A 20,045-nucleotide genomic window follows, 5' to 3' on the forward strand; every position below is an offset into this window, starting at 1 on the left:
GTCGTTATGAGTTTAGCAATTGTATGGTTAGAAAATATGAAAGATGATACTTTGACGCCAAAAAGCTCTCGCACGAAAAGAGAATGTGACGCGAAATTAACGCTCAACAACCAATCAAAATGGAGAAAGTTTTCCAATTTAAATGTATAAATTCAACTTCGCGTTTAAGCCTTAACTTACCTACTTTTTTGTAGCAAAGGCGTTCGAAAATCGACACATTTCTTTGTTTATACTTCAAAGTTGAACGAAGGTAGGTATAGTATAATATTTTTAATCAGAATAAGGGAGCGGTAATGTCTGTTACTTATAGTTGGAATAAAATTGTCGGTGTTTCCTGATTTAATATTTGACTAGGCATTCTCTTTAAAATATTATTACAATTTCAAAGAATCTTTGTATAGATAAGTTAAGACAAGTATTAACCATTTACTTACTTTCTTTTGTACTCTGTAAATAATCCAGGTATAATAAGACAAATAGCATTTGTTATTCAAATTAGCGTCGTCCATTCAAAAGAATACCATAAATTTTCGATTCACTGGTAAGTAGGTATAATAAGAACGTAAAATATGCAAGAACAAAACCCATTCAAATTTTGCAAAAACCTAATCAACATTAAATTTTTCAATTTTTGAGTTTTACAAAGTACAAAACCTATTCAGATTTTTGAGTACCTATTACAAAACCTACTGATGATCTACCTAATATTTTTAAGTTTTGCACAACCTAATCTTATTTTGATACATTTGCTAAACCTATAACCAGGCTTGTTAACCGAAAAAAAAAAATTCCGGTTAAGGTTACGGTTAAGGTTATTCATTTTATAAAGTTACAGTTAAGATTCAGGTTAAGGTTATTGGTGATCATTTTTTTCGGTTAATGGTTAAGGTTAAGGTTACAGTTTTTGGTGGTAATTTTTCCAGTTGAGGTTAAAATTTCAGTTAATGATCAAAATTACAGTTGAAAATTTGAAAATTTCTAAAAATTTTCTCTGAGTTTGAAATTTTGAAGTTTAAAAATTGAAAAACTGGTAACTGTAGTGGGGACTAGGGACTCTTGGTTACCCACCTAGATGGGAATTTATGCCCAGGCTGGGGCTACACTGATTAGATCAGTTCCCTCTGGTGGATTATAGTGGTGTTAAGTATCGTTGAAAAAAGGTATCGATTAGTATCGAATGATTCTCCAAAAGTATCGATAAGTATCGATACTATCGATACCCCCAATTTTTCACATTTTTGCCGGTGTTTTTTTTTTTACCATGGGCCATGGCCCAGAGGAAAAAACGAAAAATACAGTGACAATTTGACAACAGCTGGAATTTCACAAAAATTTGAACAGTTTTTGGTATTTTTGTTTTTTTCATGCTTTTACTCGCATTTTGAGGAAGTTTTAACCATATTTTGCACCATTTTTGCTAAATTTTAACGAAATTTTGTATTCGATACTCGCTCAAAAAGTATCGATAAGTATCGAATACAGCCAAGTATCGATACTATCGATACTATCGATATTTTTTGACACCACTAGTGGATTAGTTCCATCCAGAGGTAGCCGCAGCCAAAGGTCCCTGCCTCTGTTCAGTTTTATCTTGACGTATGGCGTAGCATGATCACCGCTGGTGCTAAAGCCTTTAGGTAGAACGCTCAGACAGCAGAATAATACCTTGTATTGTATTGGTCAGACGTATAGACGTCTGACGGTTGTGCACCTATACTAAATATACATTGTGAACAGTACCTGTGGCTCTTCATTGGGGTGTTTGGTATAGGGGTACTTTGTTGGGCAACTGTATATGGCCTAATAAGCCACCTTGGGGCTGTTCAGTCCCCGATTCTAGTGGTGCCTTCGTGAGTGTAAGGACGAAGGAGGGCCCCCAGGGAAGGTAAAATGGTTAACCCCCCCCCCCCAACATAACATTTAAATTCATAATTTAACAATTTTTTTGAGAAACAATTCTTTACTATCTCTTAATATTAAAATATCATTTAAGATCGAGCCTTAATAGTTTATAATGACTAATTGACTAATGAGTATAATGCAACTAAGTATACAGTTCCAAATTTTTTGAACTTTCTATTCACGTTTTTTTATTTCATCTTTTGGTCATTTTTTTGATTAAAATTTCTAATCACTACAAATCACATTGAAAAAACCCACAGATAAAAAGAAATGAAAAAAAACAACACTTTAAAATTTTTTTTTATTTCTAACCGGTTTTTTTCTAAAAAATTTTGGTTATGGTTACGGTTAAGGGTCATTTTGATCTCAGAAAACGGTTACGCGGTTACGGTTATGGTTAGTGAAATAGTGATACATACTTTAAAAAAAAGATTTGTTGGTTAATTTACCGGTTAATTTGCAGTTACGGTTAATGGTTAAAAACCGGTTAACAAGCCTGCCCATAACTAACCTCATTTCAAACAGTTGCAAAACCTATCCAAATTTTTGAGTCTTTCCAAACCAATCTCAAATTTTGAGCATTTTCAAAGTTCCAAACCGATTTTTGTAAAATCTAAACCACGTTGGATTCAATTACAAAACCTCTACTACGTTTTTGAGATATTTTTCTCCTTGTTAGATTTACTCCACCCACTTCTCCACTACAGTCATCTTTTCCCGTATTTCATTTCGTACGAGTTTGTTCCAATTTTTAAAAAAAATTCTTCTATTTACCTGTTTTATATTTTTCAAAAAAATAAATAAATGATAGGCCTATTGTAGAATAAAACTTTAAGCTACCGAAGTTGATTTTATGATTTTTGATGAAAAGAAAGTTTACTTTTCTCCAGAAATTTTAAATCGCTTCTTTTGAGCTGATCAATCTCCAGCATGGCAAATACTTCATTTTTTTTTATTATTCCTGGTGAATGCAACAGGGATCCCTTCAAATTAGGCTTACGTCAGAAAATGTATCATTTAATCGATTAGATTCCACAAATCCTAAATTTTCAAATTGATTTTGGTAAATGCTTCCTTATTTTAGTTTAGATTTGACAAATGTTTCATTTTTAGATGACTTGACAAATTCTTTATTTCTAGATTTTCGAGATCAAGTTAACCACTATCTGAAACCACATTAGGAATTTAACAATAATGATAATAAAGATCTGATTTACACAGTACACATATACACATAAAGTTAGACTTACGTGGTGCAGCGGTAGGTTACTTAATATTCTCAGCCACGCCGTTTAGGGAGACATTTTCACAACTTTTTAGTTTTTGACATCACATTTGCGAGGTAGATTTATAACTATACGAAATGAAATGTAGGTTTAATTAAAACAATGAATTAATTAACAAGAACCCGATGCGTGGTCACTATAACCATATAGACTCCATAAGTAAATGCGAAAGATTACCAACGTCGCTATTGAATAATTAATTCGGCGTTAAATTGCAATTGTACGCCGACACTGATCACAATAAACGAATCATCAATTTTGGTCACAAAACCACATTGAGAGACGGTGCGATGTAATTTTATAGGAATTATATAGTATTTACAAGTAAGCCAAGAGTGTATTTACGTACATAACATACAGGGTGGCTAGAAATATCGGGTACCCCTAAAAAAGTTTTCTAACTAAATACTTTGGTTGGTCACAGTGAATGATAATAATGATAACACATGATTGGTTGTTGGACTGGAGAGATAACATTCCACCAATCATATGCATCTATTTCACGTTGCCAACCTATATTTTTAATGAAAAACTTTCTTAGGGGTACCCGATATTTCTAGCCACCCTGTACATTGTAGGTCTAGGTACACCGGGTTTACAACACGATACGTGTAACCTATCAAGATTCTCACGCAATGAGCGCTTTATAAACGGAATTCGATTTACAGTTGGGTTCTATTAACAAAATTACGTTGGCGAAATTCAAGCTGCTCAACATTTATTCACATAAATAATTGTTGGGAATTTCCTCCGAGCGTTAATTAACCTGTCATACGGTAATAATGTATACGCGTAATTTGCGATTTCGCGCGAAAATTTAAAACCCCAGTGTTATTTGATACTGTATGACAGATAAGTAGGAGATAAATAAAAGCAATACATAATCATTTTTTCTTCAGATGTGCAATAACCGGGGTATCCCTCGACCCTAATAAATGTAAGTCATTTTATAACTTACCTAAAAGATATGAATTTCATTACCTGCCGTAATTTTAACACGATACGATAGTTATTTGCCAAAAGGACTACCAAAAACGTAAAAAAAGACGCAATTTTCCACTTGGGTAGTATTTGCTCGAACATTTTTACATTCAAATATTTTCCAATGCGATATTTTGTGATTGAGTGTTTTTCATTTTGACAATTCTCATTTGAACATTCTTCTTTTCATAAATAAAATTCAACGGAACGAAACAAATAATGTAGGATTAAAAGGTAGGCAGCATAGACACACACACCTACACTACCCATCACTTTTTCAAAAAAAAAATTCAGAATGTCCATTAGGACGGATCTATGCGAATAAAAAAGGTATTATACTACGTTCTAAGCTGGTATTACAGAGAATAACTTATTGAACATAACTCATCATTTATTTTTTCTGAGAAGTGAGTTGGAAAATTGAAGTTTTCATAAGGCACGTATCATACATTCACTAAAACCACGTGTCCACGAAAAATTTCAAGATGTACCTAATTGAGAAACAACATTTTGTATTTGGATGCTCATCATAATAATTTTCACTGTGAATTCACAAATCAAATAAATCTGTCAAAGAATACTCTTAGGTAGGTACACGTTAATATTGTAAAGGATTCTCAAAAACTTCAGAATAGGTACATGGAATGCATACGTTTGAGTTTATTTTCATTTCACAGGGAATTGTTCTCACGTCACATTTCGCTAACACTTTGTTGAATATCAATTTCTTAATTTTAAACATAATGTATAGTAACATCGTTGATTGCAGTATCTACGTTGAAAAATACCTCACGAGCTTTGAACCTCCTTGCTACAGTTAGGTAATCAAAAGGATCACGTTTTCCGTTACAAGATAATCAAATTAATAATAAGAAGACTAATTAAAAATAAACTGCACAGATACTCGTACAAAAAGGTACCTATCTAAATTTTAGGCAAACTATTTTACGTTTGTTTGTAGAGTTTGCAGGAATACGAGTAAGTCCTAGAATGTAAAATAAATTTCACCGAAGAGCGAAACAATTAATAATTATTTTATAGCCTATCTCTATCGAATATTTCCCGAATAATGGAGTTAAAGTAGTACGAGCAAGAGGAATCAAATTACGCCAACGAAATCACACCCGTGTCGAGATGAACGAGCAAAAAAATTTAAAAAGAAAGTAACGTGGAAAGCAAAAGATACCTTACCCATGAGATGTAGGATTTATGGAAACTATTCCGTCCCATTAAAAAGTTCAAAGAAGGCCGAATACGGCAAACGGTATATAACTCGTTCCACCCGCCAAGTAGTCTCCTCTTTGCAGCCACATAATACACGTCACCATCGGTAAATCACCAAACCCTACCTTCCGTATCTTCCTACTGTAGCTACGGTCTCCGGAAGCAAAGCTTATAGTTCTCAGTTTCAGTCCCAAAAGTATTTATTTTTGTATAAATCAAGCACTGCCGATTTATCTATAAAGAGCTTACATTTCCTTTTCTTCGGCGTTATTTCTTTCCCTACTGTACTGTAGACAATTTTTTTTGTTCGCCGATTTTCACGCGTTGCTCATTGAAATCCTCCAGTAGGTATGTAAGTGCAGGTGCCAGGAGCTAGGTGTAAAGTACCTACCAATTTATGAAATAATTTTTTCATTACTAATCACGAAAATGGATTGGAATTTTTAATCTTTTACGAAAGTTGATGACGTCATTATTGATCTAAGAATTTGCTATCCTTACAAATTTGTTTTCTAAAATTCTGAAGAGGGTCTCTTACACCACTAATCTGCACCTGACGACAGCTTAAGACTTGATAAAAAAACATAAGTACATATCTATCCTAATCTCTCAAAAAATGATGCTCGAGTGCAAATTAACAATGCAAGATGAGAAGACCAGATGTAAGATTATAAAGACAGATTTGATCGTGTAAATATTCGAAGTGTTTCGAGCTAATCTTGCGGAAAACTAATTAGGGACGTCGGAAACAAGGTACGGAATACGGATACAGAGTCGAAACCAGGAGGCAGGAGCAGTTACCCTGCATAAATTTTGATTATTCCCAATGTTTCTACGTACTCTCATTAGGAACTTGAATGATTTATGGGAAAACAAAAACGAGCAGGTTAATGAAATTTCCCTTTGCAATGACCCCAACAACGACTGAACAGCGGAATGGATAGACTTGATAATTGAATTACCATTACGCCGCTACCATTCCCAATCAATTTGACCAATATTTATTACGAAGCTAAAGCTGAACCATAAAAAAGGAAAACCTTCGCTAGAAACTTTCATAAATCAGAAATTCCATTAATCGAAATTCATCGTTGGCGAAAAAAATTTCTCAACAGTTTTTTTTCCCTTAGATTTGAAGATGAAAAATTTATATAAGTATATTACTCATGCAAATCTGTGGCGAGAAGAGCTAAAGTAACGTACTCGAGCGGGCTGGAATCTATTCATCAAAAAAAGAAACGGACAATTATTAGAATGAATGGTAAAAGTTTACGAGGATAGAGTCGTCTTTAAAATTAAGTTCAGAAAGACTTAATTAATTAGAAGAACGAAAACGACAATTAATATTTATTAGTTTTTAAATGAGATGAAATTTGTGGAAGTGAATTTATTTATGCAATATTTCCACGCTCTAATTTACTTTATAATTGGGATAGAAAATTTTACAAAATACGCGACCACATTTATTACTCGAATGGATATCGTATTTTACTTGAATTTATGTAAATCGCGTTACAATTCCATGAGACGAGGCGTAGAATCGGAAAAATCAAAATTTAATTTCTACTTTTTATAGGCCTATGTTTGCGGTTCGCGTTATAGCGTAAAAAAATAACGCTCAATTTCTGTTTTTATTTTCATCCCCACAATAGAAATTGGTAACACGACCCGGAAAAATCTACCTAAATTGATTTATATAATATTTAAAAAAAAAAAAAAAGAAGAGAAAAATAATGACCATCTGTTTCAGCATGCACATTATACTTATAAGGGGAAAAAAGAGAGGGAAAACGAATATTCGTCGTACTAATCGAATGAATGCAAAAATAATAATTCGAAAAGAGGATTATTACCAGTATAAAATATTTTTCCGAGTTTTAGGATTTTTACAATGCTATAACGAAAAAATACCGAACAAATGAACCTCCTATACCTCAATAAAAGAAATTTTTATTAATTTTGATCCTTTTATTATTTTTTTCCTCCCTAAAATCCTAATGGATGTCTGTGTTTTTTTTATAATAAAAACGTTTTCATATTATAATCGTGGTTATAAGAACAACAGCTTAACAAATCGTACATTAATCAATAGAAATACTACCACGAGTATATTATTACATTAAATTTATTATATCCATACCAGCAGATTAGGTACCAGGATATTTTTTTAATAGGTATAGGCAATAATTTTTCAATTTATGAATAAAAAGAATTCCAAAATACATAGCTATTAAAGATTCGTACATTAAGTATTGCTTATGCTATAGTATCCTTTTCAAAAAGGACTCATAACTAAGATCAAATCTTTGTTGAAAAAAAAACCGTATCTATATATTAAGCAATACTACTCACAAAAAATGTACATATTAGGCATAGGTAACTAACAATAAGTTATCTACTCGAGCATTTTGCTTTGAATATCGAAAACACTCTATGAATTTTAAGGTATACAGTACCTACACTATACAGGCCTAAAAAATTAAACTACCTCAACGTTCTCAAAGATAAATGCTTTAATTTTCAACATCTTTGAAGAACCTTTTTCAAATTATTGCGTTAAATATTTTATGAGAAATTTTTCATTTAAAATTAGAACGAACGGATCTTATATATTTCTTCTTTTCATTAAAATATATTATTAAAACGCAAATAAGGTATAAAAAACATCACACGCAAAGTAGGTGTATTCACTTTGAAAAGTTAATTTTTGTGAAAAAATATTAAAACGGAGATTCAAAATTGAAAGTGAAGGCACAAAATTGTCAACTTTGCCTGGTTACAAGAAATGAAAAAATAACTCTTTGTCATAATAATATTCGAGGTAGGTATAATTTGATTCATTCACTTATATTAAAAATACTTCAGGTCATTTCTACGGATTTTGAAAGTCATTTTCATGGTTTAGCTGAAATTGCGATCATTTTTTAAAAAATTTTCCATGAAAAATGATAGAAAAAGACTCAAAAAGTAGGGTTAGGTAGGTAGCTATACTAAATCAATATTAACAATTGGTTCAAATTCGTGTTTTATTCGTTGATTTCCACAATTTCAGTCAATTTCAGTTCTCATTAATGGTACAGGATGACTTCCTTCAAACAAGAATAAATATATAAGCAACTTATCAGGAGTTCATTCGCAAATTCTTGATGAAAAAGAGCAAATTAACTCGACTCTTCCAATCCCGAAACTAATATACGAATATTTTCAGATCAAAATTTTGATCGGATTAGATAAGAGCAGCGAAATTCTAAAGATAAACAATTTGATTCGTCCCCAAACCATTTTATTATTTTTTTATCCATACTTATTTAAAGCATTCTTTGAACTCATTCCACGTGCAGGTACAAATAAGCACGTCTTTCAAAAGTAATTTCAATTATCATCCAAGTTCTAAATAATTTTTATTTTATTATTTGAAGAATGAAGTTGGCTTTTATTAGATTACAACAAGCTTCGTTCATCAACTTCTATTGCACTGATAATAATTTAAAAAATACTATCCACGCGAAATCCAATTGAATGACAGTATCTACGAAGAAAACCCACGCATTGGACATAAACGAGTAATTCTTTTGTACGCTTTATCAGCAAGTTACTGAGGTATTTATAAAATTTAAAGAGAAAGTAGCTTTATAGGTTCCACAAAAGTATAATTCCGCAAATTTTTGGAAAAAGATATATAACAGCCAAAAAAGTTCTGTTTTTTTTTTACCTTTTTTCAAATTAGCAATATAAATTGACTTCAGAATTTCATCAGCTTTATTGATACAGTTCATCACCTAGACAGATTCACAGAGCTACGAGTACAGATATTAATTTCGAAGGTATTCTCAATTTTATGAACGTTTTGGTACGCAACAAAAATAAATAAAACCTCAAAATAAAAAATTTCCAACGTACACAGTTCTTACTATATGTATACCCGGCACGTATATCTGATGGTATTTTTCACCGAAACCTTCCCTACGATAAAATATCAATATAAAACGAAATCATGAAAAAACCTACCAAGAATTTGGAAAATGTCTACTTTTCCGTATAAATTGTTACGAAATCATTCTTTCGTAGGTGGGACGTTTGCTTTTTCGACTTTACGATTTTTTTACGTCTAATTTTGTCAAGGAGAATTTTTCCATAGAATCGGCCTGCTCGAGAGCGATTCATAATAGCGAACTTTCCAACGTATTTATATACCTATCTGCAATTTTGAAACAAGCAACGAATCTCCCCCATGTTGAGTTGACTGGAGAATTCCAAAATTAAAAACGTCGAGAAATAAAAAATCAGGGGTAGGTGTTTTTATGCTTCTCAGCCCTTTTTAAATTTAATATTTTTTTATTCGAATGTTTAATACTAGTACCTAATGAAATAAATAAGCGCACAAAATGTTGCCTGAGCCATTAATTAGAAAAAATACGAATAGTGACTTGAATATGGACGAATCCCTTTTTTTAAAAAAGAGAAGCAGACTTTCTGTTTGTTCCATCAACGCTTTTTAAATTACGAATCTTGTGAGAATTTCCCAATTATCAAAAAATCAAAAAACACAATTTTTTGTTCGAGAATTCATTTTTCGTTTTTACATCCAACAATATTGTAATCATTGGACACTCCAACTAATACTTGCACTAAAAAGCTGTTTCTTTTCTTTTCAAATACCTTCCTAACCTAATTTTTGAACTGACGGCATACAATAATATAGAAACCGTAGCGTTGTTATTTTTATAATTTTTTAATTATGTTAATGAAAAGCACAAACACCGATGTAATAATTTTATTTAATATTTACATTTATAAGAACGCGATTTCTAGCCGAAGCACGTATTAAAATGGTAAGCATCGAACATATTTCTAGGGAATAAACACAATTTCATTTCTCTTCACCATTTGTTTTAACTTTCGCCTCATTGTGTACATAACACCATTCGTACAATCAGTTGGAAAATTGGAAACATCGAAATTCCATTTACGGTTAAGCTGTTCCTTTTGTTCGTTAAACCAAAATTCAAATAACACTGGTAATCCCTTTCATCAATATACATTCGATTTAAAAAAAAAAAAAAAATACCTAGCCAGTACCGCAGGTTCAACTCCTTCGATGATACTTTAAACAGCATTAAAAACACAAATAATTATTTCCTTTGGAATAGAATTTTTCTGCGTTATTTAGAACACTTATTCTTAATCAAAATGGTCAGTTAAATACTTAAGAAGCACTTGTTTACATCATGTTTCCCTGCGTCAATGATACAAAATAAAAAGGAAATTCACATCTTCTCCTTCCTTAGAAAAGGCGGAATCGGTGTAAAAAGAATAGGTACCGACATGCAACATTTTTCAAATTTCCATTAATCGCAGATCATACCAATAAATTTACAGGTATACATTTTTTCGCCATGTGAAAAGTTACCTTATAATGAGATAGAAATTGTGATTGCAATAGACAATAAAGAATTATAGGTATTGATACCCAATTCAATGAAAAAGAATCTTTCAACGTTTCAGCTAAGAATCCTTTGAGCAACATAAAAAAAATTATTAGCCTAATGGAACACAATATCTACGATGTGGAAAAATTCTTTCAATAAATCTCTTCGTTGAAAAGAATTATAAAAGTAAACCGCATTAATAAAAAGCGTATAAACGCCAGAAAAGAGGAAAACGAATACACCCGCACACTCGATGTTTCATCAAATAATTCCATCTCTTCGATTCATAAATTGTAACCGATGAATCTTGCTCCAAGTCCAAAATAAAAACTAGGAAATCTGTTCTACTTGAATAGAAGATATTTCTCGTTTTTCATTCGAACAAATGCGTAGAAATAATCACATCTTTTAACACAACCGGGTATAAATGCTAACGGTATGTAGGTATTCTAAAAATACAGACTTTCAGCCTTGTCAATTTCATAAATTCTCATAGGCGTCCGTGAATTTTTTTTTTTTGAATTTCTTCTCAAACTGAGAGGGAGACAAATGAGATTTTTCTTGTTAGAAAGAGAGAAGAGATATACCTATATTTTCATCAATAATCTTGAGAATTTCAATAAAACTTTGCCGATATTTTTATTACTCTTCTCTCGAGTTACTTGTACGTAGGTAGGTACTGGTACATGTACATTATACCTACTTAGAACAAGAGGAATGTTTCAAATCATGGATATATTTTCGTTATGGAAACTGGATTATCAAATGTGATTGATAGGAACTCTACAGGATTTGTTCCAAGTTTTCAAATATGGGATTGTCCTAACTTGGTGGTGACTTAGTTTTAAATTTTTCACAGTTTCATATATTTTTCTTGAAAAAATATCTCCAGCACTTATGCCCTTTTAGGTAGCTGAAAAGTTGAATTTTTCGTCATTGTTTTAGAAACCTACTTACTCGATTTTTTTTTTTTTCATTTTTTGGCTAAAAAATCAATACAGAAATCCCCATTGTGGCGGTATTCAAAAATCTTGAAGGTAAGATTGAGCAACTGAAATTCACCTCAATTTATGTGTTTTCAAGAGCGCAGGTCTATGAAAAACATTATGTTCATTAGGTATAGGATTATTTATTTTCTCTTTTACTTTAAATGCATCTCATTATTTGAATATTATTGGATATCATTCGCATCTTGACTCATATACTTAATACAGAGCTTTACAAGTCAGTGTGTAAACCAAGCTCAACCAATGCGATTTAAAAGCTTTTAGACTATCAAAGAATAATACCAATTCTGAATAATACACTTAGTTGGCGTCTGACTTCACCATTTACGATATTATGCCCCCATCAAAAATACACGAATAACCAATAAAAGCACAGAATGTGCTCAATGTACGCGTGTGGATACAACGTAACTTTCACGCCACAATCCAACATTGATAGGGTCTAATATTTATCTTCAGTTTTGTAACATAACACGTTGACTTAACCAAAGATGAGATACCTAGGTAATAGATATACCTAACTAATAACTAATTTCTACAACTAATCCTGTTCGCTAATAAACGTAGATGAGGTAACAGAAAGAGTGAAAATTATCGCACGCAAGATTCTATACGACTAAGGTAAATCGAGGAGAGGAGGTCGTCGGAGCCTTACTACGTTAAAGGTACGAGTAACTATACATACAAAAGCATATAGGCAACTTCTATATCATCAATTTAAATTCGGAATTCTGCTATTAATCTTTTTCGATTATCTTTATATATTGTAACAAATATTGTAAATGAACGTAAAATTGGAAGTTCTTAGCTCCGCATCATTGCGCAAACATTAAAGTTTTAGAGTTACGAGTCGAGTGGTAAATTTATTTCTTTTCGGCAATATAGATACATATAATCTAGCTAGTGAGTATCGATTTTCTCGTACAATCCCACTTATAAAAATTTTAAAAAAGTACTTCGTTGAAAAAGCAAACAAAAAGAAAGTAATTCAAAAGGATAATTTTACGAGATGGCGTAGGCGTTCTATACGCAATAGGTAGGTACCTATAGAGGAGGATGGGAAAAAACGAAAAACGAAAACCGTGAAACAAAATACCTATTATCCAATGAAATTCTTATTTCGAAAATTACTACACAAAAAACTAGACGGTTTACAAATTATCTTTGTTTCTACGCGGATATATGTTATTATAAAACGTGTATAAATATCTTTTGCAACATTAGATATACCATCTATTATAGTTCTAAAACATGAAATTTTTTATTCATCACCATTTCATGTTTTTTTTTTTCACTTTGAATTTTACTCGGCAATAGAAAAAGCTCATATTTTCATACTTTTATTACTCACCTTTTCTATTATCAATGTGAGACCGTTCCACAACACCTTTTTCATTTTTTTACACGAGCCACCTCTAGCTATGCTTGCGCCTTCGCCTCTAATAAGAAGCGTATTTCGTTATAAAAATAATTCCGCATCAAAAGCTACATTTTTTCCTTTTCATCGGCAACTTTACGTTATTAAACTATTTTGAAAAGGTTTTATTACTTTTTTTTTGCCTCATTCGTCGAAGCGTTTTCCTAAGACCATATAATCAGACATTTTCGTTCAGAAAATATAATTTTTCGATTGTGAATCGGTATACCTTGAAGGGTCAACGTAAGATATCTTTCAAAGAATCATCGCATCGAATCGTATCGAATGAATGTCAGATAAATGTAAGGTGTATGGGATGCTTTTCATGAAACATTTCCCCCAGAGAAATATCCCAACTTGTAAGTGTAACCAAAGCACACAGTTGTATTCCATAGACAGACTTGTTGCTTTGAAATAATTTCAAAGAATGTTTTGAAATGCTTTCGGCACCGTGTAATGTATTAGTGGAATACAATTTTTAGGGTGTATTTTTAGAACAAAAACTCGCCGAAGTTGACTACATTTCTTAAGGTAAACGTATAAGTTTTGGTCATTTTTATATATGATTAGCTACACGAAATCGAAATACGTATTTCATTTGGAAGCAAATACTTGGGCATTTCTCAACGTAATAGGTAGGTAATAGATATAATAAGTCCAATAATTTATGCACTAACTTACCTATTCAGATCGAGGTTCAGCAGAAAAATCCATCAACATTCATGAATGGAACAACTGTGACCAGAATACTATCTGTAAAAAAAAGAAAAAAATAGTTATTTTTTTTACAAGTTTCCCATATCACTATATTTTTTGCTTGATCCAGTAATTTTCACAAATTTGCCAAACTTTAAAGGCTCATTAGTCCAAGACTGGATTTTAAAACTTTTGGGGATATAGTAGTCCTTCTTTAGGATCAACATTTAAAAAAAAAAAAAAAAAAGAGTGAGACAAAATAGGATAGGGTATATTTTGTTAACAATCAAGAAATGTTGCGTTTGAATATTGACTCCCTTTTCGATCAGCTTCCATTTTAGAACCCCCCACCAGGGTCCTTCGTTGTTGCTGTCTTTTTTTTTTCAATTGAAGACTGAGTTGCACCATATTTACATTTACAGACCAGTGTAAAACGACAATATGTTGTTTACTGAAGTAAGTACATATGTCAGATACACTCGATTTTTCAAAAAGAGGCACCACTACAATACATATTACCTACCTAATTTTCCAGCTAAATGATGAGATACCTAATATTACAAACATCAACTTATATTAAAAAGGCAGAAAATAGAACGACGGTTATGACGAGCTGTAGGTAATCGAAATTAAACTGGGGTGGGTATGTTTAATTATCTCAACCAATGTCTGGCTAACCTTTAATCCGATTACCATCGGCAGGGTTAAAGACGTCACGTAAGACCGTTAAGTGACCAACAAAATGAAAATGTTAACAAGGTCTCATATCATCCGAGTATTAAACTAGAAGTAATTTTTCTTAACCTTTTTTCACATTATCAACCAACATAACACTTAATTTAAAATAAAATTTACTCTTAACTACCTACGCAATAAAGTCAACTTTAAAATATCATTTGACAATTTTTCGTTAATTTTTGTTCTACTTTTCGCGAAAATAATAAACTTTTTAATTCAACAAAATGAAAGCTTAAAAATATTCGTACAGGTAGGTGAGTTTTATTGCTGTACATTTTTTATTTATTTTTTAATTAAAACTTTTTTTAACTAAGGAAGTTTATATTGCGTTGTATAAGTAAGGAAGTAAAGTTGATTTTTTTCTCCTCAAATGGAGTTCAAACAGGTGAAAATTTCATCAACTACTCAATTAATATAAATTTGAAAATTGGAGGCGAAATATTAATATAGTATATACAAAATAAACATCTCCCATCACGTAAAAACAATTCGAACAAACACAGGTAAATATGAATACGCAATTTCGAAATTATTCTCTCTCAAAAATGTATTCTAAATGAATGAAATAACATAACACGAATCGGTTTCAAAGTAAGCCTAATATTACTGAAAATCGAACGACTAGAGATTGCTATTTAAGATAGGTATACATATACACTCGAACGCTGTAATATTGTTCATTGTTACCGCAGAAAAAGGGAAAAATATACCGCCAAAAAAACACCAACATGGAAAACAGAGTTCTGTATTTCTAGCTTAGTTGAGCGTGAAACTAGTATCAATGTGCATTTGCGGCTATGATTCCGATATTAAATTCTGCACGAGGAGTTCAAATCTTTCGCGGTATAATTTTCGCATGGGTTTTCACATTTGTAGCGATGTGATTACTCAGTAGTTTGTTGGCAACCAGCAGCTAAAATTAAATTAAAAATACAGTAATGAATAATTTTTTTTTCAAGTTGTTTAGGAAGGCACATATAACAACTTTCATTTAATTTTTCTTACCACACAAATTAGCAAACAAAGTATAATCAACCGAAATTTGAAATTTTTTCTGAGTTTTTTCATGAAGGACGCCTGTGCAAGAACTTGGTTCAAATTAGAAAAGGCAATTTTTGGAAAAAATTTTCGCAAAAACTCGAACGAAAATTTAATCAGTTGGACTACCACGGTTTTAGTTTAACCCCATCGAGGAGGAATTTTCAGAAAATTGCTTGAAAATTCGAACACACGCGTTTATTACGTTATTCGCATGTTTTTCCAACCACTTGGAGTAAATTTGCAAACTTTTCGAGATGTACAAAATTATTTAAACGAAGACTCAACAAAAGTAACGTTGTAACAAGAAATTTTCAGCTCGATGTTGGGAACACTACATTTACGTAGGTACTGAGACTTACTTGGGTAAGCATGTAAGATACAATTTACTTCATGCAAAAATATAATTCTAAAAATATAGGTACATTACTGGGTATAAATTAGAAAAAAAACCTTTGATTAGAGTTATAAGACAATGACGAAAATTTTTTGATTGCCAAGTACTATGTTGAAGTTTTTTCATTATAATTGTTTGGTAATTTTTTTTCTGTTATTTCTTTTGAAAATGTGGAAAAAGAATTTTTGAGCTCTGGAGAAAGAGAAAAAATGTGAAAAATTTATTGGGATGGTCTTATTGGATTCGCTTAGCTCTATTAGTCCAATCTTCGCTGGGCTTCAGCTTGGCTCTCCCCTAGAGTTTTTGCTTCCTTTATGTACATATGTAGATGTTGCTAACAAGCTAACTTACATATACATTTATTAAAATCAAATTTTTGGTCAATTATACTATATGTATGTGCAGGGAGCTTGTTTTAGCCTTTGAAAAAGTATTACGTTAACAAACATCTAATGAAAATTGGGATCCAATATTCACAAAACGCGAATGGCCATTAAGAAATTTGAAATATACGTACCACTTATATCAAAATTTCGTATGTACATAACGTAGAAGTGCTCAAGCACTTGTGTATTTTCAAAGTAATGTTACTTACTAAAAAATAGTTTGGTGATTATTTTTACAGCTTTGTTGTCAACGATATGTTCAGGAAAAGCGATACAACCATGTACACGTACCTACACGAGTATTTGTTCAAAATAAAACACGATAACGAACTGAATTACTTACAGCATTACATACCTACCGATAACAAGATAAAGTACCAAATCTATTACATGAAGTTTATTCGATTGTAAATATGAAACTTGGAAATATAATACGGTATCCCGAACGTAATATACGTAAAGAATTGAATACATAATATTATTTTTTTTTTTTACTTTTTTTAGTTTTTGTACAGTTGTATCAGGACACAAATAAGTACAAGATTTATTCATATATTTGAGCAATTTTATAACAGCAGAACTTCCAAAAAATTATTGATCGGTAGGTCTAATGAAATTTATCAAGTCGTATAAGTAAAAGTTATATCATAGAAAGGAGCTCAAAAAATTAGAAATATATCCATGGCGATTGGTTTTACACCAACATTTAAAAAATATTTACCACCTATTTGAATATCGCATCAAAAATTTCAATTTGAAAAAAAAAGTGGCCATAAAAGCAAAATTATTCGAAAATCTACAATACGCGAAGTATATAAAGCCACGTTTACCTAATTTAAGAGCCCAATTTCATATAGAAAAATTGATAAAGTTTCAACGGCTCGAAAAATTTTGAGAACACTCGAGAACTATTTAGGCTATTTTGTCGAAAACGTAAAGATTTGAAGACGTCGAAGCAAGACGGAGAGGTGAAAGACAAACGTTAGAGGTCGTAAATGTAAAAATCTTACCCTAGTTTCGTCTTTCGTCACACTCTCTTCCCAAATTGTACTTTTGCTAGCACGCATTTTACAATGTGGCACGTCATATCATAATGTGCCAGAATACAATTTTCTTTTATAACAGTATTTTCACGATTGCGCTCCATTTCTCTTTCTTTCAAAACGAGTTTTCACTATGCTGGATGGAGAAATGTTGTAAAACGCACCATGAAACACAAATAAAGGGGACTTCTCAACGTTTTCCCGCGGTCAGTACCGTTAGCGTAGACAAATTGACGAAAAATTCATTTTTCAGCAAGGTACATAAATGTTTCATACCCTGAATGTGGACGTTTCTTTAGAACTCATCGTACGTATACACTTAACTTCCCAGCAAATAGCCAGTCTATTGTAAATATTCCATCAGTTTTGGATGTAGTGTGATCGTATCAAGGAATTTGGTGTACATTGTGTGTAGGCACCATGTACGTAGGTATGCAATGATTTATTTACGTTTAATCAATAGAAGAGAAATAAGTGTTATGTAGTTCTATCGGAGTCACTCAGCGCCTTTAAATTGAAAACAAATGCCATTTTATTTTAGATTTTTTAAAACCTTTAATGGAAATGGCGAGGGGCTTATGTGTACAAGGGATGTTGACCCAGTTGACCAAGTGCTAGCGGATTGCTAGCATTTTACTCACGTTTTGGGAAAGTGCTAGCATTTTTCTAGCTTTTTGTAGCTAGCATTAAATCTTTTGCAAAAAGCTAGCAATTTGCTAGCACTTTTTTTCTGGCAAATTATGTTCTAGCAATTCTTTAGCAATTCTCTCGCTTTTTTCAGCTAGCATTTGTATCACACTAATTGTGCTTGCTTAATGCTAGCGTTTTACTAACGGATAATTGCTTGCTTTTCTACACTAGCAATACGCTTGCATTTATCTGCTTACATTTATCTAGCAATCTAATGCTAGCAAAATGCGAGCAGATCTCTAGTCTCTCTCGTCTAGCTTTTACTTTGCAATCTAGCAATAGAAAAACGCTAGCTGATTGCCCTCACTTTTCAGCTAGCTTTCTGTATGGAATTAGATTCTAGCAAAATGCGAGCAAGTATGTGGCATTTTTTTTCTAGCATGTTTTTCACTGGCATTTCCTTCATAGCCTACTCATGCAAGTACAGAAAAACTTCAGTGAATCTCTTTCACCCATTTTTCAGAAAAATACTTCCATATTATCTTCATTTTTTAAATGGAATTTTTAAATATTTTTAACAGATACCTAAATACGTAATTTTTCGTTTCTCAATGATTTTTTTATTTTCATTTTTAAAAAAATTTCAAAGTTAATGCTTTTCATTTTAACAGGTAGGTATTTTTCCTTTCCATTTTGGCTACTTTTCAACTTTTAACAATAATTTTGAAGAATATTCCATTATTGAAAAATCATTCTTGTAATTATTTCATTTTTTATAATGTATAATTTGTTCATTAAAAATGTTGTTCAAATGTTTTTGAAATTTCTTATTTTTAGTTTGTTTGATATTTCATTTTTAAATTTTGGCAATTTTTTAATTTAAAAAAAAAACTTTATTTTTCAATAAAGAGACTTCTAACCCAAGCGCTAGCTTAATGCTAGCAAAGTGCTAGCGTTGTTCTCTCTCATGGTATACTTTGCTACTCTTAGATAAAGTATGTAGTCAATCTGAATATAAGCTCAAGGTAGTATTTTGTATGATAGTAAGAAGAGTGCTACCACTCTACTTACTCTGGCACACCTCACTAGCGCTATGCTAGCTGTGAGCTAGCGTAGGAGGTCAGTTGCCTATTTTTGGATATTGGAGAACTACCTTGACCTGATTGAAAACACCTCCTAGTATTTTTAAAAGTTAATTAGTAAAAATAATTTTCCTGATAATCAAACTTTTCCTGCGCTAGCAAAATGCTAGCCTCATGCTAGCAAATTTTACGCTAGCACGAATGGTGCCGGAATTTGAGACACTTTTTTTAAAAAATGCTAGCAAATCAGTCGCGATTTAGTCGCATTTACGTAGTAGAATTGCAAGCAAAGTGCTAACAAAATGCTAGCTTTTCGCTAGCTTTATGCTAGCTATACCCTAGCTGTTTGTGCTCAATTCTGCTACGCTAATGCGACCTAATCACTACTGATTTGCTAGCATTTTTAAAAAAAGTGTCTCAAATTCCGGCACCATTCGTGCTAGCGTAAAATTTGCTAGCATTTGGTCAACTGGGGAAATCCTACTTTAAAAAACAATTTCTTACGCAGAATATAAAAATTGTAACTTTTAATTTTTAAATGATAGCTTTTCAGTCAAGTACCTACTTTTCTTGAAACGTTGAACTCTCACTCTGAAAGTTCAAATTTGAGCTTATCAAATTTTAGTAAGGTACCTACTACGTAATTTCAAATCTGGCTACGTACATTCTCTTTTAAAGCTACTAATACATGAGCTTTCAGTTTGACAGTTACATAAGAAATGCTGGCAGACTATGGAAAGGAACTCATGAAAAAAAAAATCGAACAGAATCGATGGACCCAACTTCACT

General features: G+C 31.8%; 1 protein-coding gene across 1 annotated transcript in view; it reads right to left on the reverse strand.

The window, feature by feature from the left end:
* Positions 1 to 20,045, reverse strand: part of LOC135839178 (agrin) — a 200,655-nt gene that overhangs the window by 47,078 nt on the left and 133,532 nt on the right. Inside the window, exon 3 of the mRNA XM_065355090.1 lies at positions 13,928 to 13,999. The gene's annotated coding sequence lies outside the window, so the exon portion shown is untranslated. The remainder of the gene's footprint in view (positions 1 to 13,927; positions 14,000 to 20,045) is intronic.

Source organism: Planococcus citri, chromosome 3, assembly GCF_950023065.1.
Source record: "Planococcus citri chromosome 3, ihPlaCitr1.1, whole genome shotgun sequence".
Lineage (NCBI taxonomy): Eukaryota > Metazoa > Arthropoda > Insecta > Hemiptera > Pseudococcidae > Planococcus > Planococcus citri.